We start from the raw sequence: 27,781 nt of genomic DNA, 5'->3' as shown, positions 1-27,781 counted from the left end.
ACCGGAACTCGGATGAGGACATTTGTCCATCTGTGGAGTCTTCCCCAACTCGTCCTCCTGCCTGGCCTCTCTCAGGAAATCACTGTTTTGCATACTCGTTTATTGCTCCCTTGACTTCCTTTGTAGATAGCTCTGAGGTTTTAATAAGTTGTTTATTTTATAAAACGAATACCATGCTGTATGTAATCTTTTGGGATTTTCTTTTTCACTTATATTTACAACTTTATAAATAGGGTTTAGAGTTTCAAACCCAGTCATGGCCCCCTAGAGAAGAATGGAGGTGGAAGTGGGGTGAGGGGAGACTTCCTGAGGCTACAAGGTGGACATGACCTTTCACCTTGCTTCACACCCCTCCAAGGACATCCTCGCTGCACTTAGAATAAAATCCAGCTCTCACCTTGGTTCCTCAGGCCTGATCAGTGCAGCCCTCGACAGCCTCACTGACCTTTTCTCTCCCCACGCTTGCCCCTCCTCGCCACGCTCAGCACGGGGGTTCTTCTGCTGCCCCTGGAACATTCCCTGCGAGCTCTTGCCATCAAGCCTGGGCTGCCTATCCCAGCCAACCTACTGTTAAGTTACATCTTAAACGTCACTGCCTCCGCAGCCTTTCATGGCCATCCAACCTGAGATAGCCCCTCTGTCACAGCGCACTGCTTTGTTTTGGTTACAGCACCCCTGGTGTATTTTGTTTATTATCTGTCTTCCTCCTTTACAAGAAAAAAGTCTTGTCTATATCAAACTGTATATCCAGTGAGGAGTTTTAAAAGACTGTTCTGCAGACCTGTGGGGGTCTCCAAAATCCTTTCAGGGATTTGTAAGGTCAAAGCATTTTCATACTATTAAGACTTGATTTGCCCTTTTCGCTGTATTGCCACTTACATCTTTGCTGCAAAAGCAACAGTGGATAAAACTGTGGGTGCCTCAGCTGGGATCAAGGTAGTGGCACCAGCTTATACTGGTAGTCACTGCATTTTTTACCATCTCACACTTACAGGGAAAAAAACAACAATTTGTTTCATCCATTAAAGCTGGAAAAAAAGAGAATATTTAAAAAGTCCTTAAAAAGCACTATAAATTATTACCTTTATTAAGTTTCAACCCTTGATATGTCTTTTTTATATTCTGTGTGACTCAGTGGGAAACACACACACAGAGAAACCGTGGTACACGCTGAAGCACAAGGTTGTCTCAAGGAAATGTGCATCTGAGATTCAACCGTGAGCTGAACCAGCAACTCTTTCTCATGGAACATTATTTTTACATGAAGGAAGTGCTGACAGACCATTGATGGCAGAGATAATAAATGCAGTGAGCCTGCCACTTCAAGAACTGACAGTGTTTTCGGCCAATGATAAAATCCAAGCAAATTTGGAAAATTCTCAATGTTGGAAAATGTGTCTCCATATCTCCCAATACTTAAGGCATTCCTGATAGGATTGGTGACGATACTAATGAATGTGATTTTTTTGATCTTAGATAATGAAATGTGTCAATGCTTAAAAGAGTTACATAACTCACTGAACCAATATTTCTAATTGAATGACGCATGATTTCACACAATCATGAAAGAGTGAATGATCCATTCAAAATTGCAAGATCGACTAATAGATTTCAGTGTAACAAGTGAAAAATTATATCAGTCATTGATAAAATTTCAGATTTCACAATGCAACTAACTTTTAAAAAACTACTACTTTTCCAGGTTTGGTAGAGTGTCAAAGAATGAATAGCCACGATTTTCTCAAAAGGCTATTAACACACTTTTCCCTTTTCTAACAAAATATCTGGGGTAAAACAACTTAGAGCATCAGACTGAATACAGAAGCTGATACAAGAAGCTAGTTGTCTTCTTAGACCAGACCCGAAAAAGATTTGCAAAAATATAAATCGATGTCACTCTTTTCATAAAAATTTTTGTAGTTATTTTTCATAGAATTATATTAGGTTAATATGCGATGGTTTTATTATTGATATGTTTAAATAAATTAATAAAATCTTTTAAAATGTTTTACTTAAAACATTTAAACTTTATTTCTTTTTAAAGAGACAGGTTTCACTATGTCACCCAGGCTAGAGCGTAGTGGTATGATCACAGTTCACTGCAGCCTCGACCTCCTAGCCTCAAGCAATCCTTTCACCTCAGCCTCCTAAGTGGCTGGGACTACAGGCATGTGCTACCACGCACAGCTAATTAAAAAATTTTTTGTTTGTAGAGATGGGGGTCTTGCTATGTTGCCCAGGCTGGTCTTCAACTCCTATCCTCAAGCAATCCTTCTGCCTCTACCTCCCAAAGTGCTGGGACTATAGGCAGGAGTCACTATGCCCAGCCAAAACATTTAAACATTTATATACAGTTTTAATTTTTAATATGGTCAATATCAGTAGATATAACCCCAAATAAACAAAACTCTCTGGGGTCCTCAATAATTTTTAAGAATGTAAAGGGGATCTTGAGGCTATTTAAATTTAATAATCTTGAGACTTGTGAATGTAAAGGTGATCTAGAAAACTAGTGGTCTGAGAATGCTGCTCTAGTGCCTAGTACATGCTAGGTACTCAATAAATGCTGAATGAATATTGTAAAGACACATGCTCTTTAGAATTTGTCTGCCTTCTGAAGCTTTTCTCTTTCAAAATATCTCCAGTTAACACCTGGAAAACTGATCTGTTTGTTTTATTTTCTTGTGAGCCATAATGCTTTAACTATGGCTCATACACGTTCGAGTAGCGCTACTTAGATGAAGACCCAATGGCAAGAGTCTGTAAGCCCCAGAACTCAGAAGTTACCCTCAGAATCACTATAAATGTCTCCAACTATTTTTTATCCTTTCCTTTTTCTTAAGTGCCTACATCAAGATAAAAATTAAAACTATTTTGCAATGTATTTAATGTAATTGCTTTTATTTTAACTTTGGTATTGTAGCAGTGGGTTTTTGTTGTTGTTGTTTTTTTACTGTTGAGCATTGTGAATGCAGGGTGATCTAGCTACACTGCATACTAAACAGGAGCCTAACTACCATTTAAACAGCAGTTTTTAATAGGAAAGCACAGACCAAGTCTTAAAAGTGACTCTCAAGTGTCCTTCTGGAAGACAATAGACGTTGTGGTTATAACAATTTCTGTGGTATAATAGAGAGTCCACAACGGGTTTGTGTCACACTAAACGGAAGCCACATTGCAAGCTGTCTCACGTTTAAGCAAACACTATGCTTTACAAGATTATTTTTGAATGGGCTGCAATACATAAAATCAACGACAAGCTTTCAGATGAGCTGAATGATGCTACAGAACCTGAACTTGGAACTACCTCGTCTTGGTAAGATGTACATTCTCTCTGTTAGTGTCACATCAATGACAAACTGGTGACAGCCACAGCTCTTGGCTGGTGACATATCCAGAACTTCTGGTAAAATCCACATAAAGCTCATCTTTGTGTGAGGCCCCAGAGAGTTGAGGCCTCACGAGGGCATTGAGTTGCGCCCTCACAACTGCCTTGCCTGAGATTTCTGAAGAAAGGTCTCCCGCTTTCAAAATCCCACATTAGCATCTCAGTGCTATCTTTCAGCTACAGCAGGCAGCTCTTTTCTTTTCTTCTGTTCTTTTCTTTCTCTCTTTCTCTGTCTCTCTTTCTTTCTTTCCTTTTTCTTTCTTTTCTTCTTTTTCTTTTTTTAAAAAAATTTTTTTTGAGACAGGGTCTTGCCTCAGTCTGTCACCCAGGCTGCCTCAGTCTGTCACCCAGGCTGCAGTGTAGTGGTGTGATCACAGCTCACTGTAGCCTTGACCATTCAGCTCAAGAGATCCTCCCACCTGAGCCTCCCAAGTAGCTGGGACCATAGGTGTCTGCCCCCAGACCCAGCTAATTTTTAAATTTCTTGTAGAGAGGGGATCTCACCTTGTTGCCCAGGCTGGTCTTGAACTCCTGGGCCTAAGCCATCCTCTTGTCTCAGCCTCCCAAAGTCCTAGGATTATAGGCATGAGCCACTGCATCCAGTCAGGCAGCCTTTACTTCAGATGAGCATAACTAAATCCGTAGGAGAGGGAGTGAGGTGAGAGACAAATCTCAGATCCTGACTATGATATGAATTGTGATTTGTTCTGCATAAGCTGCAAGCACTCAGGCTCAAAGTGGGATAGAAACATTCCTGCCATCTTCCATAGGAAGACTGGTGAGACACAGTGGCTCAGAAGAACCAAAGATTTAGTATTAACAGGAAGATTCTAGATAACATTTCCCTGTTTTGCAACACACCTAACCTGAATTTAATAAGCCAGGATTAAATAAAAGCATTTTATTTTCAGATCCAAAATATGAAGCCACACAGCCTTGGGCTGAGAGTCAGATTTCACAAGCAGAGCAGGAACAGGCCCCATCTTCCATTAGCTACTCAGTCAAGGAGAACTGGAGCTGCAGATTGGGAGGGAAAAGGGCCACATGTTTTCTGGCTCAATTAGGTAAAAGAGGCTTTAGTTTAAAAAAAAAAAATGGGCTTGCATTCTGAATTGCCAGGCTTAAATTTGGTATTTCAGATGTCTCTTGTGTGTATATGTAAGTTACAGCCTGTTTCACCTGGTTTACTGTTGAACAGTGGCATCGTCGGAAAATAGGGAAGTTGTTGAAAAGCTATCAGCAAAAATGCCGCCAACACTTGTATCACAGGAAATCTTCACAAAGGGTATACAGTAACAAGTACCCGATTCACTTACTCAACACCTACTTAGCAAGATCCTACCACAGGCCCAGTTGGGGGTGGGTGGGCACTGAGAACTAGCAAGATAGACCTAGTGCCTGCCCTTGGGAAGTTTTCAGTCTAGCATGGAAGGGTTAAGTAAATTATTACATAATTAATACAAAAATAAAATGGCCCTTTAATAGCTGATACTGGCCAGGCATGGTGGCTCACACCTGTAATCCCAGCACTTTGGGAGGCTGAGGCAGGTGGATCTCTTGAGGTCAGGAGTTCCAGACCAGCCTGGCCAACATGGTGAAACCTCATCTCTACTAAAAATACAAAAATTAGCCAGGCCTGGTGGCACACGCCTGTAATCCCATTACTTGGGAGGCTGAGGTTCGAGAAGCACTTGAACCTGGGAGATGGAGGTTGCAGTGAGCAGAGATCATGCCACTGTACTCCAGCCTGGGTGACAGAGTGAGTCTCTGTTTCAAAAAAAAAAAATATATATATATATATACACATATATATATGTATATATATATATACCTGATACCTTCTCATTTTCATGCCTTTGCAATATGAGGGAACTAGGGCATGGTAGAAAAGGCACTGTTGCATTCTCAGGAGGCATTTACTAGAGTTATGAGGAAAGCCAGCTCCCTGATGGATAATGGACTTAGGCAGTGCTCATCAATGGCTGTGGAATATATTAGGTAAAAAGCTGATGGGGGAATTTTATAATTATATATATTCAGTTAACAACACCTGAATCTAGTGGTCAATCTCAATAGCATGAAAGAAGAGACATATGGAAGTAAGTAGATAAACCACTCATGAAGTAGTCTTGCCAAAACCCAAACCAAACGAACTCAAATCTGATCAAGCCTCCAGATTCAGCTACTAGTTTTCAGGAAATACAGAGGATAGAAGAACATGTTAAATGACACCATGGGGATACAACCGGCAACATTCCAAACATGGGAAACTGCACAGGGCCAACAACCCAGTTTCTTCAAAAACAACAGAGTGACCAGAGAGGGGGTTGTGAGAGAGATATACATAGACACACACACACACATACACATATATACCTATCTACATTTCTATCCACGGTTCCTGGCTCATAACTCCCATGACCTTTGTTACACTCTTTTGTTACAACATTGGGGCACTTTAGGTCTCAGATGCAGGCCTCAGAAAACAGAATCTCTCTCTGACCTTCTACCTTCTTTTCCCCTGCTCCTTTTTCTCCCCAAGGCAGGACTCTAATCTACCCCCACCTTTCTCTGATCTACTTTGTCTGACTCTGGGTCATAAGTTCCCCGTTTCTGAAGGGGCCCTGCCTCATCCCAGGAGGAAGGAATGCTGCACAGAGAGACCAAGAAGAATCTGAAGAGACAGGACTTGCTGGGTTCCCCACTCAGTCTATTAGTGTTAGATCATACCCTTTTTGTCCAATCACATATCTTCCTCGTTGTCCATGCTTCAACATGCCTACTCAATGAAGTCTCCATACAAGCTTTAGGAGAACGGTGTATAGAGAGCCTGCAGATAGCTGAGCATGTGGAGGTTCCTGGAGGAACCATGCGCCCAGAGAGGGCATGGAAGCTCCATTTCCTCTCCCCCATATTTTGCCCTCTGCACTTCTTCATCTGTATCCTTTGTTATATCCTTCAAAATGAGCCAGTAGATGTTGGTACATGTTTCTGAGTTCTGTGAGCTGCTCTAGCAAATTAATCAAACCCAAGGAGGGAGTTGTGGGTTCCCTGAATTATAGCCAGCTGAGGCTTGTGAAGGCATCTTAAGCGGAAGCAGTCTGGTGAGATGGAGCCCTCAACCTGTGGGCCCTCCAGGTAGACAGTGTCAGAACTGAATTGGAGGGCATCTGCTGGTGTTTGCTGCAGAACTGACTGCTTGCTTGTTGGTGGGGAGAAATCCCTGCGCATCTAGCCACAGAAGTCTTCTGTGTTGATTGTTGTGGAATGAGAGCAGAGGAACAGCATTTTGGGGATTTGTTTTGCTTTTTCCAGCTCAGGGGAATGGGGAGGGGGGTCCCCTGAGCTGGAAAAAAAACACAAACAAAACCCCCAAGATAAATATTAACCAAATGTAAGTGTGGGCCTTGTTTGGATCTAGATCAAACCAATTAATTTTCTTTTAAGTATGAGACAAACATGGAAAACAAGAAAATCTGAGCACTCTATATGTAATAATTAAAGACATTTTTTAAGGTAGTGATAGCAATATTGCAGTTATGTTCTTTAAAAGTGTCTTTATCCTGTTATAGGTACACTATAGGAGTATTTATAGATGAAATGACATCCCGAATTAGCTTCAGAAGAATAGCTGGAAAAATAAGCACACGAAAAACGCTCAATATTACTGGCCATCAGGGAAAAATGCAAATCAAAATTAGAATGAGGTAACACTTTGTACCCACTAGGATGGCTATAATAAAAAAGAGATAATAACAAGTGTTGGTGAGGATGTGGAGAAATTTGAACCCTCATACACTCTAGTACAAACATACAATGGTGTGGCCACTTTGGAAAACAGTCTGGTAATTCCTTAAATGGTTAAACATAGTTATCATGTGTAACTCAGCAATTGCACTCCTAGGCGTACACCCAAGAGAAATTAAAGTGAGTCTACAGAAAAACATATATAAATGTTCATAGCAGCATCATAAATAGCCAAAATGTGAAAGCAGTCCAACCGTCCATCAAATAATGAATGGATATGTGTGGCTTATTCATACAATAAACTATGCTGCAATAAAATGACATATTGATCCATGCTATAATATGAACGAACCTTGACATCATTATGCTGAGTAAAAGAAACCAGACACAAGAGATCACATATTATATGATTCCTTATATATGAATGTCCAGAATAGGTAAATTGTAGAAACAGAAAGTAGATCAGGGGTTTCCTGGGGCTGTGGTGTCAGGAACAAGGAGACTGGGGGCAGTGGCAGGGAAAGGGTGGTGATTGCTAAGGGGTCTTGGGTTTCTTTCGGAGTAATGAAAACGTTTTAAAATCAACCGTGGTGATGAATGCACAACTCTGTGACTGTATGAATAGCCAGTGAGTTGTATGCTTTGAAAAAAGCATGCTGGGGAGGGTGTGGGCAGGGGTACAGGTGAAATATAACATGCCATGTGTTGAAAGTTTTTAAATGTGTAGGCTCTATCATCAGACCCCTTGGATCAAATCCTCACTCTCAAAATTATGAGCTGTGTGACCCTGGGCAAGATATTTAACCAGTCTGAACCCTAGTTCCCTCAAATGTAACATGAGGATAGTAATATAGGCGTGCACAAGTTACATGAAGTTGATATATTTAAGGCACAAACAACAGTGTCCTGCACATGTAAAATGTCCACAGGACATCAAGTTGTTTTTATTTTTTATTTTTGAAATGAAATCTCGCTCTGTCGCCCAGGCTGGAGTGCAGTGGCGTGATCTCGGCTCACTGCAACCTCTGCCTCCTGGGTTCAAGTGATTCTCCCATCTCAGCCTCCTCAGCAGCTGGGATTACAGGTGCCTGTCACCACACCCAGCTAATTTTTGTATTTTTAGTAGACATGGGGTTTCACCATGTTAGCCAGACTGGTCTCGAACTCCTGACCTCAGGTGATCCACCCACCTTGGCCTCCCAAAGTGCTGGGATTACAGGCATGAGCCACCGCGCCTGGCCGGACGTGAAGTTTTGTTACTGTCATCTGCCTGCTTTGGGTCGGCTCCTTCAGGAGTGCCCATTTCTTCAGCATCTCCCTCAGAAACCACAGTCGTTAGGGACACCTTGTAGGGGCTCTCAAAAGTCTCCCTTTGTTGGCTCTGACCTTCTTCGTTTTTATGATGCTCCTTACCAAGGCATTATCTTCAAAAGGTTCTGTTTTCTGTGACTTAGTAAGTTTGTTTTCTGTTTGATTTTCGGCTACAGATGAAAATGTAGAAGTAGCAGCAAGAGATGGAAGGAGACCAACTGAGCCACATTCACGGACTCTGTGCCAGAGGGCCTGACTCCCCCTCCCCAGGGCCATACATGCGGGGACAGCAAAGGATAATAAATCCCATGGACTGTCCTTCCAGACCCTTCCCATTGGCGATGCCATTAGAAGACTGGCTCAACCTGGAGGCAGCTGCGTGCTGTTCCTGACATTACCAGACCTGCCCACTCTCCCCCGGATCCCAACATTGCCATCCGCCTGGGTCCTCACTCTTGCAACCCAACGATGGCTCCTAAACTAGCAAAGTACTTTGGCTCCTTGTCAATAACAAAGGCTCTTTTTGAACCTCATCAGCGAAACTATGATAAATATTTTATAAATGGCACTCTGAAAGCACAGCTCGACACACGCGCACTCACACACACACACAATGGCGTGTTTAGATGCTCACATGCGCTCTCTGCACAGGGCTGCAGCATTTTCTCCCCTTCAAGTTTGCTCCCAAACAGATTTATTTTTTAATTTTATTATGTTGTACTGTATGTATCAACTGCACAAGGCAATCAGCCAAAGAGACATTTAAACATATGGACTAAATTTCATGTCTTTGGAAAACATGGTAGAGCAAGACAGCAATATGCTCTTCCACTCTGCTCTCTGGGGCTGCCACTTGGCTGGGGAGGGGCCACGTTACATCTGGGCCAAATCATCCCGGGGCTCAGGCTCAAAGCGCCACCCTCATGTCTGCAACAATGGCCTGTGCAAATATGCAAAAGCCCCTCTGAAAGCTCTGCGGTGCTGCTTAGTGGTGCTCTTTGCACCTTGAACAATGCTTACTCACATGCAAGACCTGCCCATGGATGTACCAGGATTAGCAAAGCAATCCATGGTCCTGAATTCTTGTGGGTGCCTGCATGTGCTATACTACAAGAGTAAGAGATTGTCACTTAACAGTGAAAAACAAAGGTGGTGTGAATTAAATTTATTTTCCTAAGTGTCAATGTCTCCAGACCTCTATTCCTTTTGTAAGGTGAGCAAGTCTGTCCTACAAAAGAATGAGCCAGAAATAAACTTCATTTTACTGTGATAATATCCAGAATTCACACATTTTTAAGCATTTGCCAAAATAAGTAGTGATTTTACAATTAACTTGCATAAGCTCGTTGTATTCCTCTGGTTTGGAAATTGAAATAGAACTGGGTACTGTATTACTTTGCCCAGATACAACGTTAACACTGATGTTTTACAACTAAAATGCTACCACCTCTAGGTACATAGTGTAACCTCACATACACTGTGTATAACTTGCCTTCTCCCCTGTTAAATGTATCCATTTCCAGGTCAAGTTAAAGAGAGTAAAAGTTTAAAGACAAAATCACAAATCAGCAGCTCCACTATAATGCCAAATTGCCAGGAGCATTAAAGGTTTGTGACTGCACACCGGAGGCGAAGGTCAGGATAAGCTAGGGCACACACTGTACATTGTAACATGGCTCTTTCTCTTACTTCCAGAAAGCTTATCAGATGGAAGGATCACAATGGTGACAGTGAAAGTTCTACAGATACGCTTTTTGTACACTCCATTGTAGATACAGGTAGGTGTGTCTACTGTGTGAGCTTCAGGACTAAGCATTAGTTACAGGTTCCTCTGTGCATGCCTGACTGTGTGTCTGTGTGACTGCAGCAGCTGCAGAGCAGTGATTTGGCAGTGTGAGTGCAGGAGCTCCCTAGGCCAAGCCGTTCAGGATTACAAAGCAAGGACGGCAAGGACTGGGACAGGTGGGCAGGGAGCTGGAAGACAGGCAGGTGCTACGGCAGAAAGACTGCGGGCTTTATGGTCAGATGTGCCTTAGTTGGAAGCTTGGCTCTGCCGCTTTCCAGCTTTGTGAGTGGGGGAGTGAATTCACTTCTCCTAGCCCTATGTGTCTCACATGAGAAACAGGAACCATCTACATGTCCGAGTTGCTGAGGAGATGGAAAGTGAACAGCAGGTGCACAGCAGGGGAAATGGTGGTTCTAAAAGGTGGGTGCAGAAGCCATGGAGGTCCATGCCAGGGACCCAGACCTACCCACTCCCCCATGGACACTTGCCACTCTCAAGAGATGGGGAGGCCTGGAAACCAGAAGGGTCCTGGACAGGCTGACTGCTTACCTCAAGGGATAGCTCCAGCTGAAGGCACTGAGTGGCCTGATTTATTTTTGTAATGAAGTAACTCAGGTTTTTCAATCTAAATTCATTATGTTACTCTATGGAGCCACTAACATCACTTGTGATATTAGGAAGGGCTGTCATAGTGAGGATGGGAAGGAGAAGGAGGGAAAGAATAAGGGGAGGTAGCTACTTCAGCTGTGCTGTATATTTTGTTTTGGTCCCTTTTTAATATTTAAAATAATCTGGTGAAGTGAACGCTTTAAAAATATTTATTGCCTTTGTTTTAAATATTATGTAATTAAGTTTATATAATTACTTTTTAATAAACTTTTTATTTTAGAAGCTTTAGATTTACAGAAAAATTGGAAAGATAATACAGAGTCCCCACATTCCCCCTACTCAGGTTCCCCTGATATTAACATCACACATTAGCCTGGTACACGAGTATGCTAGTCAGAAGGAGTGAACCAACGTCACTAGGTTATTTTCACCAGCATCCACGCTTTATTCAGACTCCCTCACTTTTCCCCTGCTGTCCTCTTCCTGTCCAGGATCCCACACTGCATTTAGTTGTCATGCCTCCTCAGGCTCTCCTGGCTGTGACACTTTCTCAGACTTCTCTTGTTTTGGGTGGCATTGACTATTTTGAGGAGCATTGGTCAGGAATGTTGCATAATGGCCCTCTATTGACACGTGTCCGATTTTTTCCCCTTATGATTAGACCGGGGTTATGGGATTCTTTTATGTGGAAGATCGCAGAGGTTGAGTACCATTCTCATCACACCATAGCAAGGGGACATACTGTCAGCCTGGCTTCACTCTTGACGTTGGCCTTGGTCACGTGGTGGAAGCAGTGGTCGTCAGCTTCTTTTACTCTCTTTCCTCCCTTTCCAACCCCTCCTCTCTGGAAGGAAGCCTCTATGTACAGCCCGCACTAAAGGGTGGGGAGTTATGTTCCACCTTGTTGGGGGAAGAGTATGAATTACTTGGAATTCCTCTGCATGGGAGATTTCTCTCTTCATTCATTCATCCATCCGGCATTCATTTATATTGGTATAATCGGATGGATTTTTATTTTATATTTGGTGTTATAATTCAGCACTCCATTGTTTATTTTGTTCCTTATGTGTTCCAGCTCTGGCTGTTGGAACTCTTTCAGTTGGCTCCTGTTCCCCTTTGACATTCCCCCCTCCTCCAATATTGTGGCCTTTTTGGAGCACTTTCTTATTTTCTGGCATTATGAGATATTTGTATTATATTATTATTGCATTAATTATTGGCTCATATATTTCCTGGCCCAGTCCTAGAATCAATTACTTCTCCAAGAAGACTTGTAGACTTGCTTTTTAAGCATTAGCAGCTTTCAGTGCAGGGCTGTTTGTTCGCCACCACTGAAGTAATACCCTTCTGAGTATCGTACCCAAAGTTCATCCTCCCGTGGCTGCTGGGAGCACAGACTATTCCCTGCTGCACACGAGCTCAGAGATTTTTCTGCCTGTTCTTTCTGGCGTTTTTTCCACAGCTGCCGTGGGAGCTCCTATGCTCACACGCATGTCGATCGGTGCCCAGCCGAGGACCGGGGAATCCTGTCCGGAAATCCAGAGCCCTCTCTCTGAGCAGCTCTTGCCTGTCTGGTACTCTGCCTTGAGAATTACAGATGCTTCCATGTCCCAGATTCCTATCTCTGTCTCATGAATTTAGAGACTCCTGGCCTTTGTGTGGGGTCCCCTCCCCGTGCTGTGGCCTAGGAAGCCCCCCGGGCAGTGAGCGGGGGAAGCCGCAGGGCTCATCTCCATTGCTGTCCCTCTCAGCGACCACCGTCCTGGACTACTCTATGTCCAACGTCTGAAAACCCTTGTTGCACTAATTTTGCCTAGTTTTTTAGTTGTTTCAGATGGGAAGGTAAATTCAGTCCTTGTGACTCTGTCTTGGCCTGAGGAGAACTTCTAATTGACTCCAGCATTTACTGCACAAAGGGTCCCATTTAGCAAGAGACTGACTTTCCTGGGATGCATGCTAAGTAGTCTCATCATAGTCAGTGACCCACAGTGAATCTCCTGACCAAGGGAGGGACACGGCTTGGACCATGCAGCGTTGTACAGCGGCGCTCATCTGTCTCTACCAGATATGAGGTTGCTGGTCGTACAAAATGGGAATGCATTAGACTGAGAGGCTCTGAAAGCCAAAGGCCTTCCTACTTGCCCTACAGGACCATCAGGTGGCTGCGGGGAGGGCTGCTGGGCAGGCCCAACCACTCTTCTCAGGAGACAAGGGTCTGCGCCGGCCAGCAGCCACCACGGGTTTTAAATGAAAATGGCCCATACAAGTGATACGCGTGGCAGCGCAAGTAGCCTCAAGAGCCCAGGAGAACGATTGGTTTCACAGGAGTTCCCCTCATCCTGGGCAAGCTAAGAAGTGCTGGTTAATATGAGCACTCACCAAGAGCTTGAAAACCCACTCTGCTAACAAGGGTGGAAGGTGGCGAACAGGGCTGCGAATGCCCCCGGGCCTCTGCTCAGCATCTCTCCTTCAGCTCCACTACATCAGAATCACACACACACACACACACACACACACCACAACCCCACCCACCCACCCCGGCCAACATGCACACACACACACACACACACACACCCTCTTGGAACATCAACAGGGGACCATAATTTTCTTCTTCGTCTCGATGTCATTGTCTTCCGATCTTAGAAACTTTCCTTCTAAAACAGTGAGGTAGGCTTTAAAGATTTGCGAACAATTTTTTTTTAAATCCAGGAACCTTATACTAAAGGAAAGAATGCTTTCCAAAGCTGAGTGCAAAGAAAATTTTCTTCAAGCAGCTCACTGTGTACATCAGAGTTCCTCCAATTGGCAGATTTACCTATAGTTTGCGATAAGAACCACAAAGCCATCACCAAGTGAGTTAATGAGACCGCATTCTCTGTCCTCCTTCAACCAGCTGTGAGGGCAGGTGCAGCTGGGATGGAAAAGGTGCCAAGGAGTGGCACTGCCCTCCTCTGCTCGGGCCCGCCTGCCAGGCCTCCACTGTCCTGAGGGTAAGGTCCACTCTCAGCATCTATGGCCTCACCCCCACCTTCAGTCTCATTCCACACTCCCACCAACCACACCTTCTGGCCCACCCAAAGCAAGAAAGCCCTTAGAGAAATGAAAATGTTTCTCCTCATTAAAAAAGACTTCTAATTAGTGAAGCAACCATGAATGACCACGGAACTCCTTGTTTCAGACATGGAGCTTCTCCAAGACCTGTTTACTGCTGTTACAACAAGGGAGGAAGTGTCCCATTAAGACAGATGAGGGCCAGCAACCCTGGCTTTAGAGTTAATGAATATATTCATCTTTAAGAAGGGAAAGGGTCTCAGTGATTTGGGAAGCTGAGGCAGGATGATCACTTGAGGCTAGGATTTCAAGACCAGCCTGGGCAACATAGTGAGGCCCTGTCTCTACAAAAAATAATTTAAAAATTAGCTGCGTGCAATGGTGCATGCCTGTAGTCCCAGCTACTCAGGAAGCTGAGGTGGGAGGATGGCTTGAGCCCAGGAGGTCACAGCTACGGTGAGCTATGATAGTGCCACTGTACTCCAGCCTGGGCAGCAGGGCGAAACTCTGTCTCTAAAAACCCTAAAGTAGGGGAAGGGTATGTGAGGGCGTAGAAGGATTTGGGGGGATTGGCATGAGCTCAGCTTCAGCAGGAAGCCTGCTTTGAGTAGTTTGACCAGAGGCTTTACACTCGGTTGGCACTCACAGATCTCTGCTGGATGAAGCTGAAGTAGTTTCCATGACTGAGCCCCCTTTTCACCTGATTCCCTTCAGGACACCTGCCTGGGGCCAGAGATGTGGACTCCCACAGCCTAGGGGACCACAGGACAAACTGGAGCTCACTGACCATGTAGGTCGTCCTGAGTAATGGTGTGAGCTGGCCAGTGACAGGTCCCCTTAGGTCTCACATCCTGCTAAGAGAGTGGAACGAGGCCAAAACAAAGAAAAAAGAAAAATCCATCCAATGCAAGATTTAGGTTCAACCCATAAGGAAATCCTATCTCCCGCGCAAATCTAAGGAATGAAAATATCTCACAAAATTCAGGGGCTATTTTCTACAATAACTAATGATTACCTCCAGGGCAATGTTGGTGCAAAGCTCTGCTACCCGGCCCTTGTACCACCCAGACAGTTCACTGTTCTGCAATCACACCATGACTCTGAGGCCCACACATTTTCATTCTAACCACAACAGCCCCCCTCTGACCTGTTCCATCTGGGGGAATTCTTGCTTCTTCTCCAAGGTTCAATTCCAATGGCACTTCCCCTGTGAGGCAGTCCCTAAGATCCCATGATATTTGCCACGGCCATAAGGAATTGGTAGCCAAGGCTTTCTTCCCTCGGCTCCCACGGCTGCACCCCACTGCTTGTTCAACTCCTGCCTTCTGTTTTGGACTGTGAGGCCCCCGATGGCAGGGCCTGAGATTCATCCTGTCTGGGGCCCCGAGGCTACCCAGGGACAAGATGGGGCTCTGCGAGATGTGCGCCGGGGGATGGACACAGGGACGGAAGGACATGGCTGCTCCACGCTGGCAGTGTAGGGCTTCAGGATTTTCAAAGTAGACTGGCATGTGTGCTCAGATTTGCCCTTCCCCTCCTGGGGAGGCAGAAAAAGTATTATTCATGCTCCACTCACAAGGACACTAGTGTTGGAAAGTGTGAAATGAGAGGGAGCCTGATGCTGCCCAGAGTCCTAAACTAGACCCACAGAGACCTGAGCTCTAGTCTTGGCTTTCGTCCAGAGTATTCTGGGTGACTGTGAGCAAGTCTGTGGGCCTGGGCTGTAAGGAATTATCTACATTATCTCTGATCCAGGTGCAATCGTCTATGCCTCCCCTTAGGCCACGTGTTCCTAAGTGGTGACGCCTGAACTAGCATCAAGGTTTTCAGATGCTTAGCGGCTTGTGAAAGGTCCTGGTACCACTTTATTCTCAGGTGCTGAATCTGTTTTTCAAATCCATGTACTATTGGAATAATGGTTGGTCCTCAACTGGTAATGAGAAGTTGTTTTTATGAGTGAAACCCTCATCGCCAGCTCGGCTTGGGGTAGGTCCATGCTGCTAACTCCAGACAGGGATCAACAGGAAACTGCACGGACACATTCATTCCTTTCAGCAAATATGGCAATAAGATGATGATATCCAACAGGTCTCTAACAAAAGAATGCAGGAGAAGCACATACGGAAGAATAGAAGTGAGTGAGAACAAGCAGGTGCTTACAGGTTCTGTGCTGATCATGCCTCTCCTAAAACAAAAACAGAACATTTTGGTTCATCAAGGCGCGCTGGAGAAAGCTGAGCTTCTGCTGCTCACACTCCATCACAGCCCTGCTGACTGTGACATGGAAACAACAGGAGCCCCATCAACGGATGGAAAGATCGTAATTTCTCGACCGCATCAAAGTCTCGCAAAGCCTCGTCTGAATGCTGTTCTGAGTGTTTCATTCAGCAATATTTGGCAGATCTCAAGGCTGGGGACGTAGCAATAGGATTAATAGAAGGAGGAGTTGCTGAATGTGTTTCTCAGTTCATACACAAGGAGCAACAACACAGAAAGTGAAAACATGGCCAGTGATTCGCAGCTGGCTTGCTCGGGGTAGCAGCTGAAGGCCTCCTTCGAAAGCTAAATATGGTCTTCCTTGTAGGAAACCCAACAGTCGATGTAGCCACGAGTTTAAAAGAACCTCCCTGGGCTACTGTCAGGATTCCCAGGCAGGGTAAGTAGCACCTACCAGCCAGGCCCTGTGAACCTCCAGTCCATAAGAAGTCAGCCAGTGCTGCCATGGAACGGGAAGGGGCCCTAGAGTAATGGGGACAGCACTGGCCAACTTTAACATTAGAACTACTGACCACGAGCATACTATGTGGGAGAATCATGATGGTGATCAAGACACAGCCCTGCCCTCAGAGAGCTGTCATCTAACACAGGAGTCCCCAACCCCCGGGCCGTGGACCAGTACCAGTTCGTGTCCGGCTAGGAACCAGGCTGCATGGCAGGAAGTGAGGGTTGGGTGAGTGAGCATAATCACCTGAGCTCTGCCTCTTGTCAGATCAGCGGCAGCATTAGATTCTCATAGGAGGTGAGAACCCTATCGTCAACTGCGCAGGCGAGGGATCTAGGTTGTGTGCTCCTTATGAGAATCTGATGCCTGATGATCTGAGGTGGAGCAGTTTCATCGGGAAACCATTCCCACCCACCCCATCCATGGAAAAATGGTCTTCCACAAAACTGTTCCCTGCTGCCAAAAAGGTTGGGGACTGCTTCTCTAACAGACGGAGTAAAACAAATACGTCACTGCTGAACACAGAGGACTAAGATAACGATCGCCAATGAGGAGAAAATGGCAAAGTGAGATGGAGATTCAGAGGAGGTAGCGAGCACAGGCGACTGGAAAAGAAGGGGTGGCTTTGTGTGTGCGGTTGCACTGGAGATGGGCAAGGAAAGATGGGCATAAGCTCAAAAAGTGGAGATGGGGAGGCACAGGGGGGTGAGCTGAGGGATGGGTGCATGGAGGTGTTCAAGAAATGGGAACATTCCAAATGGCTCGAGCAGAGACTATGCAACTAGGCAAACAAAAGGAAATAACGTTGGGAATATGATGGGACCAAAAGGGCAGTGAGCCACAGGTGGGACCCCTGGGTTTCAGTGGGGAGAATGCGGAAGCACTGTGCCCTCTTCAGCGGCCAGGTGTCAAGGCTGCCATCGAGGGGGCTGGCTGCACAGCAAATTCAGGGTGAATCGAGGTAAGGAGGCGGGCACAGGAAACCAGTTACTGGCAGTTACTGAGCGCCTCTTCAGACCCTCAACCCACCTGTGTGAAGAGCCACGCTCTGTGGCTTCAGCAGAACGCAGAGCAGGCCATCTGCCAACTCACACACCGGAATCACTCTTCAGGGCGCAAGCAACTCACGTCGCATGGCCTCCACGCTGTCACTTAGCAGAGGAATTGTGCCAGCAGCTCACTCTGCTTTTCCTCTGAGCGTGAAGTCGGGAAGAAACATGGGGATTTTCTAATATTTCACTACCCGGGACTATTAAAAAATGGCAATTTCATGATTCAAACTATATTTTCTATTTACTTTATGGCTTATTTGGTCAGATTGTAACTTGGACCAACTTTTACAACTATTCATGGTACTGCCACAGTTTTGGTTATTTCTCCATCTTGAATGACCAAATGTAGCATTTCCGTAACAAAGCACTGTTATTTTAATTCATTCTGGAAAAACCTGATAGGCTTAGAGAGATGGCTGTGTTTTATATTAATAATTTTGATAACTATGACAGCCCAGACAGCACATCGACATGTACAGAAGCATGCCACATGTATTACCTCATTTATGCCTCACAACCACCCTGAAGTAAGTTCTGTTATCATCTGCATTTACAGATGAGGAAACTATTTAACAGAATTCCATTAACAGACAACTACCAAAGGCCAGAGTTCAGTGCTTCTGCAGTGCAAATAAGTTTGAATCTTCAGATGTTCCTTATACTTCCTATTTGTATTTTCCTTTTTGGGCTGCTTTTATAAAATCATGACACTTGCAGATTCACAATCCACACGCACAGTAGAAGCTTAATTATTACCACTTGCATATGTCTTGAGTTCTAGGATTTATGTATTATTTTCACTTTTTTTGGACGCCAATGAACCACTGTGAACTGATCCAACCATTGTTGCAAAGGGAAATCTAGCATATGTATATATTAACACGTGAATGAGACAAAACACAGTTGCAGAGAATTACACTCCTTTACTTAAATGCTAGCTGACAAGTGACCAAGACAGTCCTTGGAGCACATGGGCAATATACTTTATCATTACTCCGAAGTGAGTGTTTATGTTCCCTCCAAATTCATGTTAAAATCCTAACCCCCAAGGTGATGGTATGAGGAGGTGGGGCCTTTGGGAAGTGATTAGGTCAGGAGGGCAGAGCTCTTATGAAGGGATTAGTGCCCTTATAAAGAGGCCCTGGAGAGCTCCCTTGCCCCGTGACATGTGAAGATGCAGCAAGAAGACAACCATCTATGAGCCAAGAGGTGGGCCCTCACAGACACCAAATCTGCTGGTGCCTTGACCTTGGCCTTCTCAGCCTCCAGAACTGTGAGGAATACGTTTCTGTTGTCCCAGCCTATGGTGGTTTGTCCCAGCCTATGGCGGTTTGTCCCAGCCTATGGGGTTTGTCCCAGCCTATGGCGGTTTGTCCCAGACTATGGTGGTTTGTCCCAGCCTATGGCGGTTTGTCCCAGATTATGGCGGTTTGTCCCAGCCTATGGCGGTTTGTCCCAGCCTATGGCGGTTTGTCCCAGACTATGGCGGTTTGTCCCAGCCTATGGTGGTTTGTCCTAGACTATGGTGGTTTGTTACAGCAGCCAGCACCGACTAAGACGATCGTCATGAAAACTAAGCTGACCGGCGCTGGCATCTCACCCCATCTCCACCGCTGTAGGAAGGAGAACCCAGCAGTATGTTTCTAAAGCTCACTAAAGGGAGGAGGCGACAGAGGAAGGAGGAGGAGGGTGGAAGGATCTCAGAGAGGGAGGAGAAACAGCTGGATCGGGGCAGTTCAGGAGGCACAAGCCAGGAAGGCAACAGAGGTTGGAGGATCCTAAGAGAAGGAGAAGCCAAGAACCCAGGCCTGCACAGCATTTTCCAAGGGTGGCAGGGCCTCTGTGGGAGAGCTCTGGGATACAGGGTGGACTGAACATCAAGAGCTGGAGCTTCTGGGGCCCTAGTGAAGAGCCCCCATGTCCACTTTGCACAGGAGCTGTCTGCCTTGAAGAGACTCTCAGGCCAAGACGGTAGGTTGAGAGGGCGTTTTGCCAAATGTTCCCAAGGCCTTCCCCAAATCTGGTCTGTGTGTGGGTAGAGGGAGGAAGAGGTAGTGTGAAGTAGATGAAATCAAATTTAGACAAATAGAAGGTGGCAACAGTTCTCACACCCAGAGTTGTGGGATAAAATGTATATCTGCTATAAAGTGTTACTAAGAATACAATGGGATAGCTGCAAAAATCACAATTGATCTTATATTTCATATTTCCTCTAAAATTACCAAGCTGCCAGGAGACCCACTAGTTAGCTCACAGAGACCACCAGAGACCCACAAACCTTATTTTCTAAAATAATGTACTGGCTCTTAAGCAACAGGTGGGCTGTGGCTTTTCAGCACCCAGCGGAGAGTAAGCAGACAGTAAGACGGCACTGAACAGTGTGGATTGTGCTTGGTTCCAGTTGTTAAGTGGTGACTTCAGAATCACAACAGTGTGAAAATCTCCCATCCCTGTGGCTACCAGAGGTTCATCATTCTTTGGAACCAAAATGTATAATCCACAGGCTTGACAGCTATATTTGCTTTTTGACAAACGTCTCAATTTTAAAAAAGTAATTTGTTTCCATTAAAAGTTTTGCCTGTGGAAGTTTTTGAGCTTGAAAATTTCAGACCTAGTTTCACTTTGAAGCAGAAGGATCCCGTAACACTGAGAAGCTGATATCCACAAAACCAAAGCAGTGCCTGTGGGAGTTCCACCAAAGTCCCTTCATAGGAAATTTCCTGGTGTCCCCAAGGGTGAACACAGTGACATCCCAAGGGGTACAGGAAAGACAAGCCCCCCCAAGACCCTGTCCAGGAGTCCCCCAGCCTGGGTCTCCCCCCTCATTGTCTTAGTCCTAAATGTTTAGGGACATGAAAGGGAAAGGAAAACCAAAATAAAATCCTAGTTAGCTATAAAACCCAAGCAACCAGAATCCTTGGATGAGTTTTATTTTGCTGCCTTATTTCATTTTTAGGAAACGCGAGATGAATGTTTTTACAAAATAAAACAAAAACTCCCTAACTACGACTTAGGGACAAGTTCCAATCTAGCTTGGAGCTCTTATACCTTTTAAAGTTTACAGTAAGAACTGACCTACACTAATCCATTAAATTAGTGAATTGACTTTCCACCAAATTCTAGAAACATTATGGATTACAGCCCATTAGAAAAACATTTTAACTATCCAAGAAAAATTAAAGCTATATTTTATCTATTCTAAAGAGGGCAAAAGGTACACATATCGCTTATAGAAGGATAAGAAGAATAGAAAGTAACAGTTAAAAGTTCACTTTTTTAAACATTGAAGAAAAATGCCACTAGAAATCTGGTTGGGCATATATAGTTTGCTAAAGGAACACTTTGAAATACTTCGCTTTCTGGTATCCTAGTTAAAAAGCACAAAACAATTTCTAACAGGGAGAGGAATATTAAAATGTGTTTTTCCCTTGCTGTTGCTCATTTGCTTACTCTGAATGGAACCTTTAAAAAAGATACATATCATTGGCTGTCAAAGTCCTAGCTTTTGGGATACCTTCTATAAGCTACACCAAAGTTTCTATCTGGTTGGGAGAGGGAGGAATGTCAAGAACAGGCTTGACAAAGTTAAAAAACAGCCAACATAAATTTGAAAATGGCATGAGAACACATCTGTAAATATGCTGCTGTATTTTGTATCTGACAAGCCACCCATCATTTTCTACCTATCCTATGCTATCACTGCCGAGATCTATTTTAATATTTACCGTATACATTAATAAAAATGAGTAATGAAAGCATCACGACTCAACCACATGCCACGAGCAGCCCATTAAAGCACAAATAACCGACTAATAAAAAGTTCTTATTAGAATACAGAGAATTCCAATTAGCCTTTTTATTTACTAACATTATCTTAGAGTCGACATAAAGTTAACCGCTTCCTGCTTTTAATTTAGTTCATTCTAATGACTATTTCTCTGCATCTCTACTGTTCGTTTAGGGATGAAGATGGGGATAATGAAAAACAAAAGTCCTGCCAGCACTAACACTGTCAAGCCTTGATATCGGCACTTAAAACAACTGTTTGTGAGAGAGAACCTGGTATCTGGCTTCTGATGTTTCAGTACAATCTTCTATCCTGCACCTGGATGACGTCACCGTTGTGTGTGAGTCCTTGGTCCCAATAATAGCCCCAGTACAGAGGCGCCAGGGCACGCTTTCATATTCACATTCATATGGACATAACAGGACTCCTGAACTGCATGCTTCCCCCAGTGACACACGCCCCATGCCTCCAGGCTGTGCATAGGCAATGTGCACTGGCAGCCCAGAGGGAGAGGTGATTTACGGTGGCTCAGGCAGACACCACTAATACCGGCTTTTCATGTGTTTGACCAACAACAGCCTTTGCAGAGATGTGCACACAGGGCCCTAACTCTCCGGGGGCTGCTAGGGGCAGAGCCCGGTAATCCCGACGACTTAGTGGATCCTGTGCCTCCCAAGGCTGGCGCCCGCGGTGACTGCACACTTGTCACAGACTGGCAGGCCATTTGTCTGCTGCAGCCCACCAAATCCCATAGATCCTTCTGGACCCTTTGCAGCAGGCTTTTCATACCTTGAATCTTATTTAATGTTCACATGAAAAAGCAACTGCTGCTTGCTGCGCTCATAAAAGTCTTGTTAGAAATTAACACCTTGCGCGAATAAAAACATCAAGTAAAGTATTTATCTGAGGTCGTTTGGAAAAAATAGTCCCGCGGGTAAGGTTTTATAACAATAGGTGCTGTAGTGACAGAGGAGTGCTCTCCAAAACAACGGGGCTCTCTGAACTGCCAGTGAGCAGCAGAGCGCCGCCCATGTGTGCAGCAGAGCGCGGCCCATGTGTGCAACCTGATTCCATTAGGAAAGGTAATAAAGAGGTCAAGGATCCTGATTTCTGTCTCCAAAGCCAAGTGTCTCTCAAACATGTGTCACTGATCACAAGTGGAGGTGAAGCAGTGAGAGTAATGAAAAGCAGTTGTGGCCACACCTGTAATTCCAGCACTTTGGGAGGCTGAGGTGGGCGGATCACGAGGTCTGGAGTTCGAGACCAGCCTGGCCAACATGGTGAAACCCCGTCTCTACTAAAAATACAAAAATCAGCTGGACATGGTGGCACGCACCTGTAATTCCAGCTACTCGGGAGGCTGAGGCAGGAGAACCCGGGAGGTGGAGGTTGCAGTGAGCTGAGATCGCGCCACTGCACTCCAACCTGGGTGACAGAGAAAGACTTCGTCTCAAAAAAAAAAAAAAAGAAAGAAAGAAATGAAAAGCAGTTGCCCCTGCTACTGCGATATATATATTTTTAAAAGCTCCTCAGTTTATAACTCCCAAAGTTAACTCAATGAAACAAGCATATTCTTCCAATTACCCATCTTATTTTTGATGTTCAATAAGACTAAAACCAAAAAAGATACATAGTACCACAGTAAGCTGTCATCTGGATGAATCAAGCCTTACATTTTATTAATCAGGAAAACTAAATGTACAATTGAGTAAACACATGTACTTATGTCTCCGTGACTTGTACTCGTGGCATTTTCAATGAAAAATTTAGATGCAGTCATCCTAGGCCCTCTCCAGTCATGAGAAGAAGGCATGTACAATGCCTGGTGACTTCTGCTAATAGTCTAAAACACATTATATAAAAGCATAGAGCGTTCGGGGACTGGAGGTCAGCCTGATATAGTTAGAGTGAAAGACGACACAGGGAAGGTTTGGGAGCCACACTGTAGGTGGTTGGGAGTGTCCCCTGAGTCCCTAAACTCCAGAGTTCTCAAATTCTCACCCATGATGGTCACCTGAGAGCTTTAACAGATCTTGGTGCAAGGCCCCAGTCCAGACCTGGAAACTGGGAATTGGTAGCTTTTAAAGCCTTCCAGATAATTCAACTGTGCTGCCAAATTTGAGACCCAATACTAGGCATAAGTGCTTTTCGAACTTCAATGTTTGAAATCTCGACCAGCCTGGCCAGCATGGTGAAACCTCATCTCTACTAAAAATACAAAAAATTAGCCAGGCATGGTGGCGTGCACCTGTAGTCCCAGTTACTTGGGAGGCTGAGGCAGGAGAATTGCTTGAACCCGGCAGGCAGAGGTTGCAGTGAGCCGAGATCGCGCCACTGCACTCCAGCCTGGGTGACGGAGTGAGACTCCATCTCAAAAAAAAAAAGAAAAGAAATCTCCTGTGATCCTGTTAAGATGCAGACTCTGATTCTGCAGGTCTGGGGTGGAGCCTGAGAGGCTGCATTTTAGCAAGATCCCAGCTGATGTTGATACTGCTGGTCTATGGACAAGTTTGAGTTGCAAAACTGTAGAGAATGGGAAACCTCCAAACATTTCTGTGTGAGGGAGTGATGTAACCAAAGCTGAACTGTGCAAAGAGGAATTAAGCATCCCTTAGCAGAAGTAGACTTAAAGGGGAAGGAATGAGGAAGGAGACCATTAAAGAAGTTAATGAGAGAGAACAAGAGATGGGCTTGAGAAGTCTGAATGATTCCTGGTAGCAGGCTCCCTGTGGAGAAGTAACCCTATCACATTCAACGCCACTCTACAGGGGGCTGTTGCTATGGAGTGGGCTTGTAAAAGGCCCTACCAGGATCCCAAAGACCTTGTGAACTGTAGTCTACTTTGATATACAGTCCTTCCCAGCAGTCTGAGTTACCTGCACAGCACAGTGCCTTCCCTCTGCTTCCAGGCACATAGGGGAATTGCCTGTACCTGCCCCTTAGCAGTTGGCAGGGTACGCAGGTGGTGTGGCTTCATTCCCTGCAGCCCAGCAGCCCCAAGAACAACCGAGAGAGTAGATCCCTCACAGACCAGCTCTGTGTGTGAGAATGATGCAGAGGGCACCTCACCCACACATGGCCAGAGTGAGAAACACACTTCTGTTGGGTGAATTCACAGAGATTCTCAAGTGATTTGTTACTGCAACACCAAGCCTGGCCAACCCTGACTGATACACTAATCAGCTGGACCCACACCCTGCGGGCCAGGTACAGGAGCCTGGCAGAGGTGATCTGAGGCCTGGTGAGCCTGCTGGAGAACTGCCCCGATTCCATTTATATGGGGGACATTGCTTGAGGATGTTGATCCTAATAACTCACCTAACCTCCAGGACCACTGGTGAAACCTGGCAAGACCTCACGTTAGAAGGGTTGCCTCAGCTCCTGAAGATTTCCTTGTGATATGGTTTGGATACTTGTCCCTGCCCAAATCTCATGCTGAATTATAATCCCCAATGCTGGAGGTGGGGCCTGGTGGGAGGTGTTTGGATCCTAGGGGTGGATCCGTCATGGCGCAGTGCCGTCTTCGGGACAGTGAGTTCTCATGAATTCTAGTGCATGTGGCACTTCCCTCCCCCTACTCTCTCTCACTTGCTCCTGCTTTCGCCATGTGACGTGCCTGCAGCCCCTCGGCCTTCCACCATGATTGTAAGCTTCCCGAGGCCTCTCTAGAAGCCAAGCAGATGACAGCATGATACTTCCTGTACAGCCTGCAGAACTAAGAGCCAATTAAACCTCTCTCTTTATACATTATTTAGTCTCAGGTATTTCTTTATAGCAATGCAAGAAGAGCCTAATAAACCTTGTGAGTAAGATATTTCCTCAATCAGTGCTGCTGGCTGTGGTGCTTTATCTTTTCTTTCCTTGTCCTCCCATATCACAGCGAGTGAGAATCAGACATCAGCATTTGGCTTTCACTTCTGCTGTCTACTTCAACCCATGCTGCATTTTCTACATTGAGTTCTAACTAAAGAGCATGATACAATCTGCTGTTAAGAAAATTGAAATAATATTGGATTTTTTTAAATTAAAAAAAGTGTTGCTTTTAAGTTGAAGATTTAGCTTGATATTCTTTTCAGACCTCTCACTTCAAGCCAAACCAAGGAGAGTTCACAGGGCTCTAATGTCACTCAGCTAAGCTTCACCCTGAAATGAGATATTTGAAGTCTGCAAATGAATGCAAAACAGGTTCTGTGTGAACCAGGTATTAAAACAATGACCTGAAACTACTTCAAAGGTGAATCATCAATTTTAGTTATATCTCATGATTTTGCCTTTGTTTGTTGAAAACCACACTTATTTCTCAAGTCAATAATGAGCAACGTCCTAGAAAAATATTCTTCTTGCATCAGACAAGATCAGGAAGTGGAAAGAGTATTGCATTGGATACTCGTTATTTTTAAATTGAATTAATGAAAAAATTAGACTCCAATTTTTTCTTTGGAAAATGAAGCAGTTAGAAGTCTTTCATCTCCAAAGATTTATGCAATGATGGTTTAAGATTCCCTTCAATGGTGGATGTGACTCTATCTTGGCTGGAAATCTGAGCATTTTTCAAAGGAATTCTCAGATTCTCTTATACGTTGTCAAATTCTCCAGCCATCCATCTGTTTCCTTTACCTCTTGTGTAACTCAACTTTAAAAAGACAAAAGTCATTCTAATCAATCATCAGTTCGGCCATCAATTTGCTCTTTGCTTAGAGACAGTCTTGCAATTGTTATCTGTATTTAAATTTGTAGCCTGTTAAAAACAAAGCCCATGTGAGCTTACTGGTATTTTCCAAATTTTGACAATGAATGTGTCACTTTGTAAATAGAAAAAAAAAAAAGGTATTAACTTATACATGGAATTGGATAAGATTTCAGAAAGTATCTTTCCAAAAAAACTATTTTCTCCCATTTCTGCTAGGCCGAAGAACTCATCTAGCTAGAGAAACTCACTCCCAAGAGGTTCTAGTTGGTTTTGCTAAAATTTTTATTATCTTTACTGCTTATTAAGTCACTGATATCTGTTCTCCATGGTTGGATAAGTTTTATCTGTCAACATGGGATGATTTACTTATGCTGCTTCCTGCAAACAGGGCCCTAATAAATGAATGTCTTCCACACTGTATTTTTAGAAATTAGCATTTTATTATAAAAATGATGTATGTTCATAGTAAAAAATTTAAATTGCATGCATATGAACTGCAAAGTAGACAATACCCTCAATTCCAGTCCTCAGTAGATAATAATTGTTAATGATTTCCTTTCTATCTTTGTAGATATTTCCTATGCCCAAAGGTCTACATGTTTATACAAACAAAAAATGGAATAATTTATAGAATATTGCATACCTTAGTTCTTTCAACATATCTTTGTTTTCTTTACTTAATGGTATACAGAATACTTTATAATGGCTACTTGAGGGGGCATACCTATTGTGGAATACTTAATTTCATATCTCTACTGGCTACACACGAGATCCAGAGCAAAAATATAAGGAAACAAAACAAAATATATGTGCCATGCCCTATAAAAAAAATCTTAGCTGGGTGATATTTAATGAGACAAGCTGTATAAAGTGCTAAAATAAAACACAAGATTCAAATAAAAAATGATAATAATAGGCCAGACACGGTGGCTCACGCCTGTAATCCCAGCACTTTGGGAGGCCGAGGCAGGCGGATCACGAGGTCAGGAGATCGAGACCACGGTGAAACCTCGTCTCTACTAAAAATACAAAAAAATTAGCCGGGCGTGGTGGCGGGCGCCTGTAGTCCCAGCTACTCAGACAGGCTGAGACAGGAGAATGGCGTGAACCCGGGAGGTGGAGCTTGCAGTGAGCCGAGATTGCGCCACTGCACTCCAGCCTGGGCAACAGAGCGAAACTCCGTCTCAAAAAAAAAAAAAAATGATAATAATAATGGCTACTAGTGTTTGCTAGTATAAACATTCTACAATTTATTTAATTAGTCTTCTATTGATGAAGTTTCTGGCATTGCAATGAATACTGCAGTACCCATATCTTTGAATACCTATATTAATATATTAATATTATGTGGAATAAATAAATGCTGAGTCAAAGAGTATGTGTATTTGCAGTTTTAATATAGAGTTGTACCGATTTGCAGGTCCACAGACAATGTAGATGGAGGGTACCTGTTGTCCTGCACGCTTGACAGCACTGAACATTATCCACTTCTAAAATCTTTGTCAAACCTACAGCTGAAAATGTAATTTGCAGCAAATAATTTGTATTTCTCTAATCATGAGTGAGGCTGAGCATCCTGTCCTATGTTCACAGCAGTCTGTATGTCTCGTGCTTACTGACTGTTAGTTATTTGTTATG

The 27,781-nt window shown here is 44.3% G+C and overlaps 1 protein-coding gene across 5 annotated transcripts in view; it reads right to left on the bottom strand.

Moving 5' to 3' along the window:
• The window catches only part of FARS2 (phenylalanyl-tRNA synthetase 2, mitochondrial), a 513,534-nt gene that overhangs the window by 48,854 nt on the left and 436,899 nt on the right, over positions 1 to 27,781 (bottom strand). The gene's annotated exons all lie outside the window — the stretch shown is intronic.

Source organism: Hylobates moloch, unplaced genomic scaffold, assembly GCF_009828535.3.
Source record: "Hylobates moloch isolate HMO894 unplaced genomic scaffold, HMol_V3 SCAFFOLD_20, whole genome shotgun sequence".
In the NCBI taxonomy this organism is placed as follows: Eukaryota; Metazoa; Chordata; class Mammalia; order Primates; family Hylobatidae; genus Hylobates; species Hylobates moloch.
The sequence above is the reverse complement of the archived record's forward strand: the minus strand, read 5'-3'. Positions and strand labels throughout refer to the sequence as shown.